General features: G+C 46.0%; 1 long non-coding RNA gene across 1 annotated transcript in view; it reads left to right on the top strand.

Moving 5' to 3' along the window:
• LOC149327084 (uncharacterized) overlaps positions 1-16,212 on the top strand; it is a 31,116-nt gene that overhangs the window by 14,222 nt on the left and 682 nt on the right. Inside the window, exon 2 of the long non-coding RNA XR_016286200.1 lies at positions 8,001-8,107. This is a non-coding gene — a long non-coding RNA (uncharacterized LOC149327084). The remainder of the gene's footprint in view (positions 1-8,000; positions 8,108-16,212) is intronic.

Raw genomic sequence — 16,212 nt, 5'->3', positions numbered from 1 at the left:
TTAGCAGGGGAAAAGAAAGAAAACATGCTATTGACAATCAGCCACGAAGGAATGTGCACAATCAAAAAACACACAAAAAAAGAAAGAAGGAATACACTTTGAAAGGCGGACGGCAAAGCAAGAAGCGTTGTAAAGAAATACTTGCTGCATCATAGGTAAGATGACACGGCCGTAACAAAAGATTCAACTGAGGGCATGTCAGCTACTTCATAGGGTAAGGCGTTCCACTCGGCTGTGGTTCGAGGAAAGAATGATGAGCGGTAGGCGTTAGTTTTAACCTGCGGCATTATAATTGTTTTGCTGTGCTTGCCTCTCGTTTTCCTGGATTCGTTGAAGTGCATGTAAGTATGAAAATTTATTTTGACATGGTGGTTGACAATACTGTACATCATGTGTAGGCGGTGTAGTTTATGGCGCATTTCTAGCGACGGGAGCCCAGCTCGTGTTCTCAGGTCTGAAACAGAGATACTTCTATGGTAAGCGTTAAAAATGAATCGAAGTGCTTTCTTTTGTACCCCTTCAATGTGATTGATGTTTTTCTTAGTATGAGGGTCCCAAACAGTGTCAGCATAATCAAGAATTAGCCTAACGAGTGTCGTGAATGCTGCAAGTTTTGTTGCACTAGTGCAGTGCCTCATGCGGTGCTTTAATAACCACAGCTTTTTTAGTGACGCCGACACAACATATTCAACATGTGCGTTCCACGTTAATTTGGAGTCAATTATAACACCAAGATATTTGAACTTGTCAACCCGCTTGACATCAGCATTGATAATTTTGTAAGTATATATTAACGGTTTTTTCTTTCTTGTGATCATCATGTGGGCACATTTAGAGACATTTAGGTTCATACGCCAGGATTGACACCAACTGTTAATTGCAGAGAGGTAATCACGTAGCACAATTTGATCTTACACAGATTCGATGACCTGGTACACGATGCAGTCATCGGCGAAGAACCGCCATTGTACAGAGGAATCCAAAGACAGGTCATTTAATTAGATCAGAAAAAGAAGAGGTTCAAGGACAGAACCTTGTGATACACCGGATAATACAGGGGCAGATGAAGAAAGTGAGTTTTCAATGCAGACATACTGTTGTCGATTGGATAAGTAACAATCAAGCCAATTCAAAATTTGTTCACTTTGCAATACACTTTTTAGCTTAAGTAATAACCTTTTGTGACAGACTCGGTCAAGTGAGTGAGTGAGTAGAAACTTTATTGATTTCTAAGATTTAGCCTGCGGTGGAGGTCTTCTTCAAGTCTTCTCTTCAAGTCTTGAGGTTGCCTCCTTAGCCTTGGGTGGTCCCCTAGTCCAGGGCTCCACTGAGTCTGGCCACCTCGCTTGCGTGTGCTATGAGTGCCCTTTGGGCCTCTAGCTCGCAGCTGGTGAGCCGGCTCTCCCATTGCTCCGCACTTGGTGTGTCGTGTTTGTGGAACGATATGTTTCTGTCGCATTCCCATGTTATGTGGTATAGTGTTGGCCTCGCTTCGCACCAAGGGCATGTGGCGCGGTAGTCGAGGAACAGTATATCAATTTGCCCACCCTGATCCAAAGCTACCATGAGATCATTAGTAGTGTGTAGTAGTTGCGTAACCGTGGATAGGCCACATCGAAAACCGTGCTGTCCCTCAGAAAATAAATTATTATTAAGGCGGAAGCCTTTAATGTCTCATCGTTGTAAGCAGCAGTTGTCGACAGAAAATGTCACGCTTTTCAATTGGTGGAAACGGTCGTGACGTCACAGTGCGCGAATTTCAAACGGGGCCAATTGCACTTTGGCTAGTAACCATACAACCAATTGAAGGGATCGTATAGTGATGCTCCAAGTAAGTGGGACTGAGCTTAGTTAATTGCTTAATTACCCAATTAGCCTAATTAGCTTTACTACTCAGGCCATGTAAATAAATAAAAGCGATTAAGAAATTGGTCGAGCTCAGGAATCGAACCCCGGTCTTCGGCGTGAGAGACGAGCACGCTATCCACTCCGCCATGCCAGCTCGATGGTTTGGAATGAACAAAGGCGCGTCTAGTGAATACGGTGTCTCTTCACTCACTCTCATCCTCCTCCATTCCCTTCCGGCGAGATTTAGGTGTCCACCGACAAATGAGAGACAGATACATTTCCTTTCCTCAAAAACCAATGTACCGACGAGCGAGGCGTAGAACTTGGCAGCGTTGCAAGACGCTGTCGCGTTCCACTCTTAGGGGCGAAGCTTAACATCTTAACCACACATCGGTGACCACACTTTAGGTCAAAAAGTGCCCCCCCCCCCCGCCCCCCTGAATTTTGACGGTTGTCCACCGAGATATGTGAGACAGTTACTGCGTAATTTCCTTTCCTCAAATACAATTTTCATTTTCTTCATTACGGCTCCTCTTTATCTATCTTCTTTCACTCCAACCTCCCTTCCTCTACGGTGCGGTTCAGGTGTCCACCGAGATGACAGAGAATTACTGCGCCATTTCCTTTCCTCAAAAAGCGTTGCGTTCAAAGGGCAAGGCATCGCGCCGAACGGGTGGTGGCGTTCCGTGGACTCCCTGGCAGCGCTACAACGCGCTGTCGCGTTCCACTCCTAAAGGCGAAGCTTAAGCGTCATTAATCAGCAGTTAATTAACATTCAGGCATTAATCATTAATTAACAATTAATTAGTGATTTGCCATCACTTAGTAATTAGTACTCAAATATATGTGACGCCACCAGTGCCACAGAAACAGCGAAGGTGGTGCGGAAAACGCTTCCGCCTCTACCCACTTTAGACAGTCAAAGTGCCCCCTGAATTTTTTTCCAGAAAACTGCTTATATGCTCAAAAATAAAGTGCTCCATTACCTTGCTAATGGTGCACAGGAGCGAAACAGGAGCGAAACAGTAGATGTACGAACAGTAATGATGATTAGTTAATGATACCCGCTAAACGCGCACACTGCGCATGCGCAATCCTCAGGTGGTTTAACAACGGCGCATGTACACTGACGCCAAAAGTTTGCACAATGGTCGTATCACCCAGAGCTCTCTCAGGTGCTCTCTGAACGTTGATCGAGGAAGGATGCAGCCCACGCGCGCTCCAATGTCGCCCGCTACGAAACGCACTCGCGATGCCGTACGGAAGCGTTCAAGAGTCGCCAAGCGATCTTCAACAGTCGCCAAGCAGAGGGCACCGACAGAGGCGGTTAAAGGCTTTCGCCTCTTCGCACTTTAGATCGTCAAAGTGCCCCCTGAATTTTTATTCACTGCTCGCTACCCCATGTAGACGGTGAATGAGACGGACACGCACAGCTGGTCGCACGCAGTAGATTTCCGCTTCGTGTCACGTCGAATTTTGGCTCTTGTATACACAAGTTATTGCAATTTATAAAAAAGAAACGATCATTATAGCTGAAGTTGTGGAACTTCATAAGCCCACCTGCAGCCGAGAAAGCCACAAAGTACTTGACACTTTTATTGCATGGTCATACAAGAAAGGAAGGAACCATTCACAAGAACCTTCCTTGACCTTACTTTTTGTAGTCATTCTCTGTAAAATGCAAGGAACATGCCAGAGACCTGTCGCTTGGCGCCCACTCTCTTCCTTTCCCTGACAGTCCTTGGCGAGCGATATTTTCAGCCACGCTTCTCGACGCTGTAGTTCAGAGGGAAACTCATGATATCTCACAGTTGGCTGTTTTCTGGAGTTCGTGACGGACAGTGGCACACGACAGATGCGCGGCATCGTGCCCCATACACGTCCCCGACCTCCACACACGCATGCACGAAAATCCCAAAGAGTGCACGGCAGACACGAGGCAAACATTCATTCACGCGCACGCGAAAAGTCCAAATCCAGCACCGCAGACGCGAGGCAAACGTGCTCACTCACGCGCACAGCAGAAAATCCAAATAAAGCACTGCAGACATGAGGAACGTGAGTAGTAGTAATAGTGGTTTTTATTTTGCATTGAATATGGAAGGCAAACGCGGTTTTACACGACGCAAACGCGGTTTTACATGACGCAAACGCGCTCGAACACGACGAAGCAAGGAGCGCTTCGGGAGTCCGCTCCCGGGACCTGTCCCCGAACAGTGGCGCCCCCAACGAAAACAGCGGCCGCGACTGTATACTCCGCCAGGACATGCTCACCCATTGTCGGCGGCGCGACGTGGCTGGCCGCACCTCGCTTTGCGCTTTGCATCGAGCGGCCGTGGTTCTGGAATTGTATTTTGTTCAAATTATACATACTAGTCAACACTGGAGGGATAATATCAATAATGTGCTTAATAGGGGCAATTTGCATGCCATCTGCACCACGAGATTTAGAATTTTTGAGGATATTATATTCATAAATGACTTCAGATTCATTAGTGGGAAAGAATATCATACTTCCAGAGATAGCAGGGATGCAGTCTGTAGTGGGAGAGTAAGCTGTACGTGCGCGGTCAGTTTCCCCAACGGAGTCAAAATGCGTGTTGAACGCGTTAGATAGATCAGTGCCGCTTATATCTTCATTGTTGACTTTTTATGCTGGTAATGGTGGAATTACTGCTTGGTTTAATGATGCTATTTAGGCATTTCCACAAGAGTTTGACGCTTCGGGATGCCTCATGCAGATTGGTCGCAGGGTATTCTTCCTTGGCAGCTTTCAGCCCTTTATTTAGCCTATTTCTGTACGTTTTATACGCTTGTAATGCACTTATGGCCTTGCTTTTCACGAATTTCCAGTAAATACGGTTTTTTACGTTAATTTTCTTGAGCAGATCACGTGTTACCCATGCTTTCCGTGATTTTTTGTTCCTTCGTCGCACTACATATAGAAAGTGCTATCGGTAAAGATCTGTAATTTGAGATACAAATGCTTTGTACATTGCACTGACATCAGTGGTTGAAAGAAGTCATGTCTCTGAACACCGGTTCCAAAAGATGTCAAGGAAGATTCGGTGGTGTCTTGTCTACAAATAGGCGCATCGTTTGGGGGCGCAGGATAATCTTTTGCACGAAAGAAGGCGAAAATGGGCAAGTGATCACTGATGTCGCTATCAAGCGCAGAGCAAGAAGAAACACTTTTATCTGCATTAGTGATGAACAGATCCAGTACAGTTCCTGACAAGGATGTGTCACGTGTTGGTTCATATAATGTTTAAAAACTCATGCGACTCCAGAACTGACAGAATATCATGTTTAGCCCTGGCTGTTTTTAGCGTATCAATGTTTAGGTCACCACGAAGAAAATGAGAGTATTTATTAAGAGATATGAAATCTATAAGGCTTTCAAGAAAGAGCAGGAAATTTCGCAAATCACCCTTTGGAGGACGATGAAGAACCGAGAAAAAGCGTTAACTGTCACGCGCCGTCACTCTTTCGTAGTCGTCAGTCATCATAGGAAACTCAACGCCACCGCCACGCTTCAGGGATGACTCAGCGCAAAGTTTTGGTACTCGTGTAACAGGAACGGGACAGAACTATCACTGTACCGCGTTTAACATAGCATAAGCGCGTCGAAAGAAACGTCGGCTGCATTGATTAAATAATGGAAGTCATCATGCGTGTTTTCTAATGAACATGCATTAATGTGAAGAAAATGTAAAAGACCCGTATGATAAAAATTGTTGAAATTTGAAGGTTGCACTGCCATGAGAATAGCAAAAAGCAACTACTCAAGACTAGGTGTAGGACCGCACGCCGGATTTGTAGTTTAGTCATTTTATGCCGGTTTGGCTAACCATTTTTCCCAGGTCGTCCAGGCAGTTGATTCGAAGTACAGCCGTGTTTTCATCTTGATGCACATAGATTTTTCGATCTTTCGTTCATCCGGTTAACCTCTTTTTTCTTTGTGATGGCAGCACCTAGGAGTTGCTTCTTGTGGCGCGTTAGATGCTCATTAAAAAACACTGAGCTTTCGGGACTGATGCCGAGGTCGGTTTTCGTTATTCGCGTTTTCTTCGCCTTTGCTAACACTAGATTGCGCTTTTCCCGCCGGGCAAACCGCACAATGATGTTCACTTCATCTTCTTTTGAGGTGGGTACTCTATGGCAGAGATCAATGGCAGCTTTCGAGATAGGTTCGCCAACGAGTGCTCCCATTCTGACCACACCGTATGTTGTGTCACCGTCCTTAGGAACCACTTTATTTCGAGAATATTCGAGAATATTGTTCCAGTTCATCTGCTAGTCGAACAAGCTTGCGGTTTTCCTCTTTCATTGCGTGATTGGTGTATCGTAACGCTTCGACCTTTTTGATGAGTTAGTTAGCATGAACTTTTGTTTCGGATATGGAATCACACGATTCTCTACATAAGTCAATGCTTTTCTTCACTGCCTGGAACTCAGCCAACATTTCTTTTCGAAATTTTTTGTTTGTGCCTCAGACTGATACATTCAGTACATTGAGTACATTTTTCCGCGTCCCTGTCCTTCTTTGCTCTGGTTCCTGTCATGACTCAATGGGATCAAAAGGCTACGCACACGGCAAACAGGTGCAAACACAACTTGGCTCCGCGCAGGTCGTAAAACACAACTTGTCTCGGCAGCAGCGCAGAAAAGCATACAATATTTTAGAACTGAAAAACACCGGCTTACCAGCACAACGCACGGAAATAAGTACCCCCTTTATCAAAAGTAACCGTGCACAATTGCTTTGTATCTTAGCCGCGTAGCGAAGCTCTTATGGCAGCCCTGAAGCTATGAATCTTTGTAGAGTAAGGGGAGCCCTTTTCCTGAAGTTCTGACACTTTTCGGTCCTAAGGGGTGCCATAAAGGCTCCGATATACGGTTGAGAAGCAAAAACCCGCTGCTCGGTTACTTTTGACAAAGGGGGTACATGCGCCACAGAAGCACTGCTGCCGAACGAAGGTCCAATCCCAGAGCAGAGTATCAGCGGTCTCCTCAGGTGATGCAGAGGACGCTCCGCGGACGTGCGCAGTAGCAGGGGTTGGTGATAAGCAGGCTTCAGAACACGTTGGTTCTTGTCATGCTGATAAAAAGGACCAAGTCTTGATGTGACCCGGTGCGTAGTGTAGGCTGCAAAACGCAAGGAAATAAGTACACGCACCACAGAAGCACTGCTGCCGAGGTCGATGCTCTACCTATACGCCATCGCTGCATTCCCATCGTGGACCAAAGAAGGACAAAGACGAGTATGAGAAGACAGGCACGACGCTGTGTATGCGTATTTTCTGTCTTTCCGATCATGCACTTTTGTTTTTATTGCACTTACAGTAATGCTACCTAGAGCACAAGAAACCACCTCGTATGCAAGAAAACCGAGGTGCAGCCAATTCTCCACCGGATAACAGATAATAAAGTTCGCATACCGATGAAATTACTTAACCAGGCCTAAAGTGTGGCCGAGTCTTGGCGAACAGATACGACAACGCGTTAGGTTGGCAGAGCCGGGTTTGGCCACCGTTCTGTAGTACTTTGCCACTACCGCCTTATTAACCCTCGGCCCTGAGTTCGCCGCGGCTGCTTAGTAACTGAGCAAGTGGCAGCCAGACCTGTGACGCAGTGGAGGGTACTAATATTCTCTGGCTCCGAACAGGCTGCCATTGGAAACTGAAACTGGCAACGTTTAACGTTAGAACCTTATCCAGTGAGCCTGGTACAGCAGTGCTGTTCCAGGAACCAGGAGGCATGAAATGGGATGTCGTTGTGCTTATTGAGGATGGTAGGGCGGATGAGGCGTGCGCGGTGCTAAAGTGCGGACACCTACTGTTCAATCCTGGATCAGAGGACAGGGGAGAACCAAGCGTTAACATCCTCATCATCAATGTGTAAAAAAATATCTAAAAATTAAGCAGCAGTAGTTCACCGTAGTCAAAGTAAATCTACCTTATAGCAGTAAAAGTTTTGAGGCAGAAAGGGCAATGACAATCGGTTGCTATTCTTCAATTAACCCCGGTAATCGGTTACATTTCAGATTAAGTCTAATTGCAGTTGCTTACTTACTTCCTCTAAGGTGTACAAGACTAGCCTTGGTGCTGAATGTTGAGGCCATGCAACGGTTCAAGTTTACTCTCTTGCAGACAGCAAGGACTGGGCGCTGAGCGTTTTCTCAAGTTCCCAAAACCACATATTGATTTCAATGCACATTTCGGATGAGCTGCAGACATCCTTTCCGAGCGGCGGCCTGGTGAGTGCTCATTACGATCAGATTTGTTGGAGAAAGGACATCGTTTATCTTGAAGTTGAGAGCTACCGTCAAAGCGTTGTTTTTAGCCTCTTTACTTTATGCAGCTCACAGATTTTGTGAGATGGATTGGTGCTGTGTGTGCACTTTCACCCCACTGCACACTGACGCACACTCCAAACGGAAGACTTCGCTGCTTCCTGGCCGGTCGTCGACTTGGTACGATACCGTCATGTAATGATTTGGTTGGGCCGTTACCTGCATTTTTCGGGCAGCGCTTGGTCGAATCACGTTTGTCAGCGTTTGTCATAATTGCCAGCAATGCGGTACAGCCTCCAACCGATTGTGTTATTGGCAACCCTGTCAGTTACATAGAATGCGTGATACAGTCGGAAAACTTTTCTTGTCTGTTTCACAACAAGTGCAAGATATTCAGGATGCTGATAATTATACTTTAATGGTTAAAATACATTGACAACATTACATAAGTAATTACTGTAAATGGGTTGTGCGGTCAGGCGGACAAAAACAGCAAAAAAATTGTTATCTTAACCTGAGTAATTAAATAAAACTTTTTCTTCGGTGCAGTAGGCGTGCATGTATATAGTGAAAATTAGGGGCAGCAGCATTCAAAGACTATTCAATTTTGTATAATTTTACAGCGCGCCTAGGCTATGAGGCATGCACTGGTAAAATTTCAGCCCAAATCTTGTAATTATATGCGCGGGACCGCGGTGCTAAGGAGGAGGCTCCCTGGTTGGACACTGCTGTTGCTTATGGCACTCCGCCTTGCAAGAATTTGCAAGTGTAGGCGATGGCGATAACTTTTTGTTCTTCGCCAGCGTGCAGGCGGCGCGAGGCGAGCGCTTTTAAGCTATTTCTTCCACAGCTGGTGACAAGACGTGGTGTCGCTTTAGTCTTCCCATGCGGGGAAGCGAAGCGATACCACACTGCTGGCCAAGAGCTGGAATTTATAAGGTTGCCTATAATTCAAAATTCTTGTCAGGTGGACCGCCATAAGCAACAGCTGCGTCACATTAGGGAGCAGTTTCTTGCCGAGTGTTGCGATGTCGCATGCGTAATTACGCGATTTGGGCTGAAATTTTAACCGAGCATATTGAAGACAAAGCGCGTAATTAAATTGTGTAAAATATAAATGCCTCTTCTCAGCAGGATTTTCCGGGTTCCAACCCGACCGCGGCGGCCCCGTTTCGATTGAGGCAAAACGCAAAGGCGCCCGTGTGCTGTGCGATGTCAGTGCACCTTAAAGATCTCCAGGTTGTCGAAATTATTCCGGAGACTTCGATTACGGCACCTCTTTGTCTCTTTCTTCTTTCAACCCCACCTTCCTCCCTTTCTTTAGGGCGCGGTTCGGGTGTACATTGAGATGTGAGACAATTACTGCACGATTTCCTTGCCTCAAACACCAAACACCAGCACCAATAGTCTCTGAATGCTCCAGCCTCTGGGTTTTGAATATAAACATACACGCTTACTGCAGTGAATGAAAAGTTAATTAGCAAATTTTAGTTAATTTCTCAGGCTACGATGACAATTTTTCTCAGTTTATGCTCGCCTGTCCGTTTAACCAATTTACATTTATGGCTTCTGCTTACTTTTATCGGTATTTTTTAAATTTTTAATGCTTAATTTTGAACACCATGTATTGCACCCTCTGCAAAATAATACGAATCTCCTGCTGAAAATTAGGCATTAATTAATCACTGTACTGAATAAAAGACACTTCACAAACTTCATCCAGTTACACTTATTATTTTTCTTGTTGTTGTTGTTGTTACCGCCTAATTCAGCCTTGCGCCCTTCATTATTGACCAACGTTGTATTGTGATGTATCGTTTTTCATTTTATTGTATTGCATTATGTTTTGTTGTATTAACGTATTATTCTCAGTTGCATTTGCTTTGTCCCCCCCCCCCCTTATGTAATGCCTCAACAGAGGCCTTTAAGGGTAAAATAAATGATGATGATGATGGAAGAATTTCACAAGGAATGTGATAGGGAGAATGGACGGATTTCTGCAGAAAATGGAAACCTTTTATAAATACTTGCAGAAAAAAACGAACAAGACGAGATTATCGTTGTCAATGCTCGGTTAAACGCTTTCTTTCACAGCATCAGAATTTGTAAGGCCTTATTTTTAGCACAAGAAGCCGACGAATCACTCAAACGTAATATCAGTTTTTGACTCAATAACGAACTGAAAAGTAATTTATACGAAAGTACAATAAACACATTCCTCTAACGGGATTCGAACCCGAGGCCTCTGTAAGGCGCCAACGGTGTTCTATAACTGAGCTGTAGCAGCCAGTCCAATCTTTTACTTGCAGGGGTAGTCATGTTTGGACTAACGTAACCTTCAGAGCGTTCACCTCGACTACTCTCGTCCTGAACGATGGCTATATATTGCCCTTTACAAGCTCGACAGTCACGTGGAACGTGATAGAACCGTGAGGCTGGCAGCTCTGAGACTTCTCACTGAAGCTATCTGTTGCATCAAGACTGCAAGAAAGTTGATCTCTCCATGAGACCGTCTTGACAAGTGCCCAAAGAGGAACTATGATAACAATCAAAAGAAGGTGCACTCAGCACTTTAGCCATCTGATCAATCGCTTTTCTTGGCTGCCGTGTGTTTGCCACTGCCGCCATGTTTTCGCCCTTTGGTTTTCGTGACAGTGCGTTTACAATAATGTGGAGGGCACCTAAGACTGCTTACATTCTGAGAAGACGTAAGCTTGAATGTCTCGTCACGAGTTTATATGTCGTTGGTTGGAATCCCTATCGCGAGCTAGCATCCAATATGATTAGCACATGTATGCTGTGTGTAACTAGAAATCGTATGGAACCACACGGACCGCTGTATGACGAACGGCTGCGTCGCAGCTGGGGAACGAAAGTCGAATAATTGCATTCCATTAAAGGTACAGTCGTGCGCAAGAGCGGAAGGACCAAGCGAGTGGGGAGTATTGTCATTTTTCGGTGCATTATTTCGCACCTGACAGAAGTGTGTAAACACAGCCACCTTACGTATGTCTTAAAACAAGCGCTGCATCTCATTAACCAAGCGCTGGGACAAAGTGTTTTCAGTTGGCCTGGTTTCTCCGCGTTTAGGCACGGCACATATACCTTAAGATGGAATCTATGTCGCGATCTAGCCAGCAGCCTTACTAAGATACGTACTATATATTTTACGGATGATATCGCAGCCTTAGCAACAACTACGCTAGCAGATGAAATTTTCTGAGACGGGTCTAGTAAAGCTTCAGCCTCAAAAAATTATATCACTTCAACTTCTTGCTTTCCGTCGCAGCGTCGTGAAAAGTTACCTTTGGAATGAAAAGCTTAGACAAAAGGGAGATGGGCGTTGTAATGATGGGGAATAAACGCTTCCAGCAACTGAGTAGAGTTTTTGTTTTTAGTGAATAAAATATGCCGAAGGATATTGTTTCCAGTTACGTTTGGACACGCTGCTTCCTACGCCTACTTCTTTGCCTTCTGAATACGCACAGGACGCAATTACTCGTGGCGGTCACGCCCACTAACTGGTGCGATAATGACTACTAGCATCGCGTGCCTCATAGCAGGACTACTATGACCGCCGCCATTGCAGCGTCTCTTTCTCCCCTGGCTCCCTTGTCTTGCCTTCTTTGCTCGCCATCTCGCCGCATCCGACTTTCCGAAAGACTTTTGTCCCGACATATTGGCCCATACCATCTGATCCGCCAGGTAACCATTGTCACCTACGAGATTGCTGCCGCCTTTCCGGAAACCACTTCCTGTGCAGCTCAGCGTGATGTCGTATACGTCTCTCTCCTCAAGCTCTGCTTCTCGCCATACCCTGCCACGCCCTAATTCACACCGAGACGGTGTTTTCTCGACCGGGGGACGTAAAACTGCTATTGTGAATGATGACGAAGCGAAGGAACTGTCTCAGTGGTGCGCGTGTTGTGGGTTTGTGTGCTCTATGTCCTGTGCGGTCTCTGTGCTCTCGGCCTGGTCGCTCTTCCCTGGTCGCTCTTACGTTATTCTCGCCTTAGCCACATAACAACATTTCGACTCTTTTTAAGCATGAAATGCTTTTAGCTCCCGTTGTCGGCAGTGTGGTGACGCCACGCCGAGACCGAGAGCTAACATCCGGGCACTGAATTCCACTTATCCGGGCACTGAAACGAGAGCATCGGGGAGCAGAAACGAGAGCATTCGGGCATCGTACGAGATTTAACGTGACTCATACGTGATCTGTTAGGGGCATTGAGAGAGGGCCGCTGAGAGCAAGAGGTGAGCTCCAGGGCGAGAAGGGCTTCAGGCGGAAAAACTGCTTCCGCGCCGTCCCCAAGGATGGTGCCGCGGTCCCACACTCACGCATGTAAAAGACCGGCCGCTGGGCATTCAGCTCATGATGCTTCCCCCTTTGGCAGGCAGATGTATACACGCTCGCAAAGTATTCGAACGCGATGCATATACATTCTTGTCAGGCCTGCATCTCGTCGTGTCCGCGTACGCTTCTGCATCGTCCTGCATTTGTATACCGCCACCGTCGCAGCTGCTTAAGCCGAGCAGTTGAGCCTGATGAAAGGAGAGGTAGGAAGCGTCTTGTGGAAAGCGATCGCTTTGCGAGTGATATGCCACAGTAGAAGACTGCTCGCCCCTGCCGACAACTAGTACCATATACAGCCAATGTGTTATGCCCGTAAACATTTCATGCTTACTCTACTCTCGGTTACGCCGCCGCGGTGGCTCAGCGGTTATGGTGCTCGGCTGCTGACCCAGAAGACGCGGGTTCGATCCCGGCCGCGGCGGCTAGAATTTCTTTGGAGGAGAAATTCTAGAGGCCCGTGTACTGTGCGATGTCAGTGCACGTTAAAGAACCCCAGGTGGTCGAAATTTCCGGAGCCCTCCACTACGGCGTCTCTCATAGCCTTAGTCGCTTTGGGACGTTAAACCCCATTGGTTACTCTTGGTTACGGGAGAGGCAGCGATTTTTGTTTCCATGCGCATGTGTCTAGCATGAAAACTTTTATTTGTTTTGAAAAGAGGCGGATTTAAAACTGATACTTTATTCACCGCCCTTTGTTTGTAATTCTTGCCTTCGGTCTGAAGTGAACGACGTTTTGCGCCGACCTTGAACACCAGCTGCCGAAATAAAACTTTTTTCATCCACTTGCTTCATTTGTTAAAAATGTCAAAGGCAGAACTACCCGCACTTAATTGTTGGGGCTTTTCGTTTAGTGAACGCGCACTTCCCACTGAACTTTGGCAGTTTTTGATTTTAATTAGTTGATCACTGTGCATTGGGCGGCAAAAATTTATGCTAAGTGTGCCTTTAACTTGCAAGCGACATTATGACTGTATTCAGTATGCGTATGGCAATAAACAAAGTGTAACCTCGATGACAGCAACATACAAAACGGCAAATACCACAAGAAGGCAAATATGCTGGAAATGGGGATGGCACATGCACAGTCAGGAGGAAGCAGTCTCCTTGGTACGCGGTTCATGAATCAACGAGGAGAGCTCTGGTTGATTTAGGTGCTTACCTAATATTTAGTTTACCTTAAATACGTAATTATTAATTGATTCAATGCCTGGTGTGATTACAGGATTGAACGAAACGCAGACAGATGCTGATAATACAACTACAGGTCTAAAACCCACACCTTGCAACGGCACAGTTGTAACAAATGATAGAATTGGCCTCCCTTACGGGTGTGGTCTGGTGTGCTTGATATCGGCTCTTTATTTCATCGCTGACTGTACGATCGTACCATTCAGTCTTTTGAATTGCATAGCTGAGCACTCGCTGTGAAAGCCTAAAATGAAAGACATGTAGGAACGGAAAGCAAAACACGAATAAAAGTAGCAGGACATTTTTTTCCACATCGCTTTCGCTGCCACTATGCCACTGATTTAGGTAAATAATGGAAAAGACTCATAACCATCAGTCTTCCTGTTTGCTTATTTAAACACAATAACAAGTATAAAGTTTGCTAGGCGAGAAAAGTGGATAGTTGCACTGACATTGGTGTGTAGATAGCGTGCATGCGCTGAGTGGATAGAAGGCCGAAACGAGGCAACGACCGTACCTAGCAAATTTAAAGTCTGCATGCAACTGCCCTCTCACGTGCTGACGCGAAGCTCTTATAATAAGCCTGGCTGTTCGCGTCTTGCAGCCAAAATTCTTAATCCTGTGCCAAAATCTCAATACTCCTGCTTTTAAAGCGAAGGGTATATTTCTACATTTTTTCCGAGGTCAGTCTTGACGCACGTTAACGTTGAGGCGCCAGGGTGCGGGCAAACCACGTGACTCGCCAAGGAGAGCAGCACCTGCGCGCGCTCGCTGACTTCGCCACTGGTACCACGTGATTAGAAGAGGGGAAGAGGGAGAGGCGCAGCTGCGCGCGCTAGCCGGCTTCACTATTGTGATACCACGTGAGTAGGAGACGATCTAAAGAGTTGCTAGGTCGGCGGTTTCTATTTCACTATCGCCATCTATGGGGCGCGCGCTAGACCGAATATGCCAACTTTTAGGCGTCAGCGTCAAGTCAAACCGCGTCCGATCATCCAGTCGATTTAGCTCGCCGAGAAGGTGTACAGCAGGGGACGCGAGCTAAACCAGCCGTTGGAACAGGGGAGCGACGAGAAGCTAGATTTGCGAAGCAACGGAACAGAGCTTTTTGCTTGTATAATTTGGTTTAGAAGAGTTAAACCTAAGCAATTTTTTCTGTCGAATACCGCTGTCAAAGCAGCTGTCCTTTGTTTTTAATCTGGGCACTGAGGTGATACATGGTTATAAGTCGCTGCAGTTCGCAACAAAGAATTGGAAGAAGCACACATCGAATGCGCTCAAGCGAAGTGAGAAGGTTGTCATAAAGTGTGAAAGTGTAGGTGGCCTGTAATATGCGCATAGTGACTAAATATAATACTACTCATGGATTCTGGTTTTTTGAACTTCCTAATTGTTCTGGGCAAGAAATGTTTTGAGAAGGCGCTCCGTGGTATCTATAAAAATGAGAGAAAAATATTTCAGCAATCTCCTCTAAGGTGCCCACATCTGATATATAAAGAAGTTATCCCTATCTTAAAATAGAGCGCTGCTATGATCAACGACAATTTCCGTCTCCATGATCTGAGTGGAACATGGCAATATTGTTTGCGTTACTTTGCTGCAGAGAATAGAAATGTCGCATCCGCTGCACAACAAACAACGTTTACCTATTACCCTGTGTTGGATAATTAAGGTTATGTGGGCCCATGGGCGTTGGCAACAATTTGAATTTCAGGAAACAGAAGTGTTACGTAGGATTGTTTGTAACCGCGTTTTTCTTTATCAATTCTTCCGCATTTTTTACGTCCTTTGTTTTACAAGCCGTGTTATGCAAAACTTTTGGTGTACCATGCATTATGTTTGAGTAGTAATTTAATTTCCTTGTTCGATGTATTTTTGTATACGCATTGTGAATTGCTTGCGTTCGTTCAAACTCCTTCATCGTTTCCTCTAAAGACAGTATTTTATTACCTGGATTGCAGAGACGAGTGGCGATGCTGTGCTCTTCCCAACGTCATAGAATCAGTTGCATGCATGCAGCAAAGTGGCAACCACTCGAAGCACCAGCTCTAGGTACCTCTACGCTTGCGCCACTTAGCCTCGATTCATGACAGGGTCGTACGCACTGGCCATCCAACATTCCCGACACCGCTGAGGAACCCGAGACGGTAGCCCAAAGCCATACAGACATTCTTAACTACTACAGAGGGATCAGACGAAAATACCCGCCCCCACACAAACAACTCAATAGAGACGACGCCGTAGCATGGCGACAGTTACAAACGGGAACATTCCCGTGCCTAAACATCCTAAGCAAAATCTACCCCACACAGTACAAGAGCGAGTGCCCGTGGTGTGGAGACAAACCAACATTATACCATACCACATGGGCATGCCAGAAAATAGACAAGCTACCCATAATTGAAAATCCGAGTGCGGAACAGTGGGAGAGGATGCTATCCTGCGACATCCTGAAAGTCCAAGAAGGACTAGTAAGGCGTGCACTCAGGGCAGCTACCCTCAGTGGAGCCCTGGACTAGGGGAA

Source organism: Amblyomma mixtum, chromosome 10, assembly GCF_055824585.1.
Source record: "Amblyomma mixtum isolate Tamu chromosome 10, ASM5582458v1, whole genome shotgun sequence".
Taxonomy (NCBI): Eukaryota; Metazoa; Arthropoda; class Arachnida; order Ixodida; family Ixodidae; genus Amblyomma; species Amblyomma mixtum.
The sequence above is the reverse complement of the archived record's forward strand: the minus strand, read 5'-3'. Positions and strand labels throughout refer to the sequence as shown.